This window comes from Hirundo rustica, chromosome 3, assembly GCF_015227805.2.
Source record: "Hirundo rustica isolate bHirRus1 chromosome 3, bHirRus1.pri.v3, whole genome shotgun sequence".
Classification (NCBI taxonomy): Eukaryota; Metazoa; Chordata; class Aves; order Passeriformes; family Hirundinidae; genus Hirundo; species Hirundo rustica.
The window spans coordinates 96,664,512-96,670,511 of NC_053452.1; positions in this window are offsets into that span (position 1 = coordinate 96,664,512).

The window sequence follows — 6,000 nt, forward strand, 5'->3', positions numbered from 1 at the left end:
CAGCGGGGCGGGGCCGTCTCCGCCCGGCGCGGGCCGCCCGCGTCACGTGACAGGCGCCCGCGGGGCGCACGTGCCAATGTTTTGGTCGGCGGGGGCGGGGCGTGTGGCGCGCGTGGGGCCCCCCGCGTGTGGGAGCCCCCCGGTGTGACCTCCCCCCGGTGTGACCTCCTGGGGAAACCGCCCCACTCCGGTATGAACCCCTCCGGTATGACCCCCCCTCGGTGTGACCCCCTGGGGAACCCCCCACTCCGGTATGAACCCCTCCGGTATGACCCCCCCTCGGTGTGACCCCCTGGGGAACCCCCCACCCCGGTATGAACCCCTCCGGTATGACCCCCCCCTCGGTGTGACCCCCTGGGGAACCCCCCGCCCCGGTATGAACCCCTCCGGTATGACCCCCCCCTCGGTGTGAACCCCTGGGGAACCCCCCGCCCCGGTGTGACCTCCCCCCGGTGTGACCCCCTGGGGCACCCCCCACTCCGGTATGAACCCCCCCCGGTGTGACACCCTGGGGACCCCTCCCCCCCCCCCCCGGTATGAAACCCCCCCCGGTGTGACCCCCCCCTCCTATGACCAGTGTGACTCCCCGGCATGACCGGTGTGTGTGATTTGACTCCCCCTGCTCCGGTGCTGGCCCCCTGCTGTGACCTTGTGTCCCCGGTGTGCCCAGGTGTGCCTTGAGTACCCTGGTGTGGCCTCCCGGTGCGCCCCCGCGGTGTACCCCATGATCCGTGGTGTGACACCCCCTCCGTGTGACACCGCCCCCTCTATGGGACCTGCCCAGTGTGACCCGGTGTGCCCCTGAATCCTCCGTGTGCCCCAGTGTGACTCTCCCTGTGTGCCCCACTGTGTTCCTCTGTGCCCCAGCTGTGCCACTGGGCCTGAAAAACCAAGTTTGCGGAGTGCCTTGTTTCTTAAAACTTTAAATCATTAATATATCACTGTATAAACATTTTGGATCTCACTTAAAATCAATTTTTTTCACCTGTTTGAATGGGGAGAAAACTAGACAAAAAGAAGTCAAGGCATTAATAATAAAATTAAAGTAGTGTTTTCAAACTATTTCCGCTATTGTAATTGGTCTTAAATATTATGCTGTAGAAAAAAACTTTATTATTATAATTATTTGAATGCTTGGGATTGACAATACTACAATTACTACAACTTGTCCCTACCTGGAAGCAATCCTTAATCTTTTTGCTTGTCTTTCCCATAAGAAAATGGAGTTTATGAGCCTATAAAATAATTTCACTGTCATAACAGCACAGAATTCAGCAAAGAATCAGACTGGAAAGGCTTCTTTTCTGTCTTTGGTCTTGAAAAACTTACACGAGTAGTTATTTTTTGACCGGGATTCATTGTGTTCTCAATATGTTACTTTTAAAATTAAACTAGAGATAGGATTCCTTTCTTTTCTCGAAGACATAAAAAATAAAGTTGAATACCCAAATCTTTTTCAAGACCCCATTATCCTGACACAAATACAGCCATGGCAAAGGTGCTGCCTTTGCACAGCCAGAGGCTGTGGGCCACTCTCTCTGCCGTTGCCTGATTAAAGTTTCCCAGCCCCTTACTGGAAAATGATGGGAGTAATTTTAAATGACTCATGATATTAAAAATTCTACTCTGTAGTCTCTCTGTCCTGTGTACCCCACCACTAGGAAAATGTCAGTCCCCTTGTCAAGCCCATGGAAGGGTGTCGTGTGTTTGTTTGGGTGGTGGGGGTTTTTTTTGTTTGGTTTGGGTTGGGTCTTTTTGTTTTATTTTGGTTTTTGTTTTGTTTTGTTTGTTTGTTTTCCTCTTTGGCCTCTGGATCTACAAAATTACTTCATTATGTGGCAAAAATCCTTTTGTCTCTAGGATCCTTCTATATTTTCTGTCTCTGAGGTATCCTGTGGTGTGTGGACATACAATGAGCACTCAGTTAATTTATTGCCCTGGTGGGGTTGTTCCTTTAGGGCAGGCTGGATTTTACTAGCTGAGCTTCATTAGTGAAACATCTAATCCAAAAGTGATGCAGTAGAAAATATGCTGTAGTTCTCTTGTGTTTACCTGAGGGGTAAGCAGCATTAAAACCCTGAAGAACAGTTAATAGGAAATTACTTCTTGAAAAAGTGCAGCATTTTGGGAAGAACTCACATTGGAGCAGTTTGTGGAGGACTCTGTCCAGTGAGAGGAATTCTGTGCTGGAGCAGGGAAGCAGCATGAGAAAGAAGGAGTGGCACAGACCAAGCATTATGAATGTACCCCAACCCCAGTTTCCCATCTCCCTGTGACACTTGTGGAGGAGAGGAGGTGGCAGAAAAGTCAAGAACAAAGAGTGGAGTTGAGTCTGGAATAAAAGGGAGTTAACAAAAAAGTGCTTTTATTTTTTGTTTCTTTTTCTCACAGTGCTATTTTTAAAACACCCAATGTTTAATTCACAGCAAATTAAATTAATCTTCCCCAAGTTGATTCTGGTTTACTTATGATGGTAATTGGTGGATAATCTCTCTGTTCTTATCTGGACCTGTGAGCTTTTTCATTTTTTTTTCCCCTGTCCTGCTGAAGAGGGGGAATGAGAGAGCAGGGGGTGGGTACCACACTTCCTAGTATAGAATGATTTGGGTTGGAAAGGATCTTTAGAGATCTATTTCCAATCCCCCTGCCATGGGCAGAGACACTTTCCACTAGACCAGGTTGCTAAAAACTCCATCCAGCCCGGCCTTGAATGCTTCCAGGGATGGAGAATCCATAGCTTCTCTGGGCAGACTCACTGGGAGGAATGGCTTCCTAGTATCTAATCTAATCTAAACCTACTCTCTCTCTGTTTAAAGCCATTCCACCTCTTCCTATCAGTACATGCCGTCGTAAAAAGCCTCTCTGTGGGTTTTTTGGGGGTTTTTTTGTAGGCTCTTTTCATTTACTCGAAGTTGTAGAAGGTCTCCCTGGGGCTTTCTCTCAGCTGAACAGCCCCAGTTCTCCCAGACAATCTTTGTGGGAGAGGTGCTTTATCCCTCTGAGCATCTCCATGGCCCTTCTCTCTCCCCAGAGCTGGACGCAGCCCTCCTGGAGGGGCTTCATGAGAGCAGAGTAGTGGGGCAGAATCACCTCCTCAACATGCTGGTCATGCTTGCTGGCATCAAGCCCAGGTGGGGGATGTTACCTTGGGTGAATGTTTCACACTTTAGGGAAGATACAATAGGGAAGGAAGAAACAGAGGAGGTCATATATGCTTCTGGCCTTTTTCTCTTTTTATGGTATAGGTCCTAGAAGGACAAAGACAAGTGAGTCTTCCCAGCTTAGGCAGTCACACTCTTTGACTTGTGCTTCAAATTTAATAAAGTTATTAATAGCTGAGGTACATAAGTAGTTGGGTTTTCCATGACTGCTCTCTTTCCTGTATATTTGCTGCTAGTCATGCCCAACTATATAATATTGCACTTGTTGAGTTCAGCATATTTATATTAATTATACAATAGAGGGAGCTGGAAGAATGTGATTTTTAATTTATTGTTTTTTTAGTAAAGAGACACTTATTACAAGACTTTATGTATATGTGGTTTCATTCCAAGTGTCTAAAAATCTTGTGATTTTTCAACAAGCACTTGCAAAGTGGTTAATGTTCAGAGTTACTACTGAGCCATCCTCTCTTGCAAGTGTAATTTTCTCACTCCGTACTTCAAAACCAAGGTCAATTTTCTGGATAATGTTTGTGAAGCAATTCTACTGTTTAATGTTTATGATAATTTTCCATCTGCCTTTTTTTGTAACAAAATATGATAAATTTTCAAATGAAGAAATTTAGAGATATTTCCCATGTTAAGAATTGTTGCTAGCTTGAGATTCCATGCTCTGACCTATAAAAAATTCATCACAGACTGAGAAATGTATTTTAAAGTATTTTTTTTATGTTTAGTGCATGTCTGTGTCAAAAGTATACAAAAGAAAGCACTTTGTTGTTGTTCACTTTGGGGGGGTTTAGAGATGTAAAATAACTTAATGGAATGTAGAAGCCTTTAAGACTATTCTGATCAACATGGAGCAGCTCAAGGAGTTCTTGAATAATTTGATAATGATTCACAATATTCCATTTCAGACATTCTTTATAAAGTTCTATGGTAATTTTCTTATTCTGGTGTCACAGCCTTCTGTTATGTTTTATTTAATACTAAAGCAGTTTAAACCTTCACAGTGGAAATTGAACAAACTGATCTGCAGTGTGGCTGTTAGTGCTTTTGATTGTTTCAGAGAGATTTTAAAGTGAAAATTTCATTAAATCCAGATGGGTTTTGCAATTGGGATAGTTACCATTACTGGCAATTGCAGGTCCATGTAGATGAGACACTAGATAATTGTCACATTAACATGATATTAGGAGACCTCAATAAAATGGTGAATTCCATCTTTTCCATTTTTTTGTTATTAAATTACTTAAATTATGATTTCTTTCTAATAATCCACGGCAAAGGTGAATTCTTTAAATGAGCTTACACTGAAGAAAAGCCAAGCTATTTTACTTTAAATTTATAATTGCTTGTAAGATCTGAGATGCATTATGGCTTAGGATAACCTCATGGAGGATGTAAAGCATCTTTTCATTAAGATTCAGATTTCCTTAACTACTTGGTCTGGAAATATGCATTGTAGGAACGTTTATATGTGTTTATGTTTATATATAATATGTTTATAGGAATCGCTTCCAATTTTTTCTAAGAAATAATCTGAAAATTAAGGTTGTGGTAGATGCAAATGGCCTTCTTTCCTTTGGGAGAGTAGTTTTCATTTTGCTGAGTAATCCCTATACATTTTTCAAAAAATAGAATAGTTCTGCCAAATGATACTGCAGCCTGATTCAGTTACTTAGCAACATTTAATGCTAACAAAAAGAAACAGGAAAGTGATGCAGGAGGAATAAAATCATTAGAAAGCAGAAGGAAACTCACGACAATAATGAAGACAAAACTCATAAGCAAAACAAAAATGGAAAAGAACACATAATCCAAGCAGTTGGCCTTTTTCCAAGGAATCAGTTGCTTATATTTTCATCTTTTAGGAAGAACTACCAACCTGTTAAAAAAAAAAAAAAAATCAAAACTTGGAGAAAAGCCTCGTTATCCCAGATATTACTCGATGCGTGTTTTTCAGACGCATTTACAGTTCTTCAGAAATGTCTTTTGTGGCTGGCATAATTTTTTCTTAAATACTTACTTGGATACTGCCAAAACAAGAGGTAATGCTACCGCTCTTCCTCATTAGCTTTATTACTCTCCTCAGTGTGAGAGGATAAATAATTAAATGTATCGGGGAAACTGTAGATGCATAAGACAACATCTCCCTTTCAGTAGGCTTGGCTGCTGAGGACCAGGTCCAGCTCAGCAGTGGTGCAGTCCAGGGCACCCCTTTCCTCCTGGGAAAGTTGGAGAGAGGCTGCTGACAGTGCCAGGGGAACCAGACTGACCTGTCTGTATAGACTGCTGAGCTGGGTTCCTACCTAGACCTGCAGATTGGTTTCCCAGTTTGACCTTGGAGCTGCCTGAACCTGCCTTACCCTTTGATCTGGACTCTTGGTTTAACTTGGCCACCATCTGCTTGCCTTATGCAGAGAGGCTCTGACTGGCAAGGCCCCTGCCTTGTCACCCCAGTACCCCTCTCAACTCCCCAATCCACAGGGATGTGATTGCATCAGACATCTTACAAGAGCATTGTGGGGAAAAAAGGGATTCACACATATACAGTAGGTTATTAATGATTGCACTCGGAAAAGTAATTTCTTCAGCAGATTCGCAAATTAATGTTGGTTGCAGAATTTTAATATGGAAGATGTATTTTATAATAATTCACTGTTGAATATAAAAACAGATTTACTTTGGTTGGAACAAACACTATATAGCAGAGGGAAAAGAATTGTGAAAACCAATAATTACTCTGTGGAAAAAATCGGTAACACTTTGCTGGAAAATAACATCAGGGAGAAACAGAAGAACTTTCAGTGTGGCAGTAAAAAACATGATTTTAGAT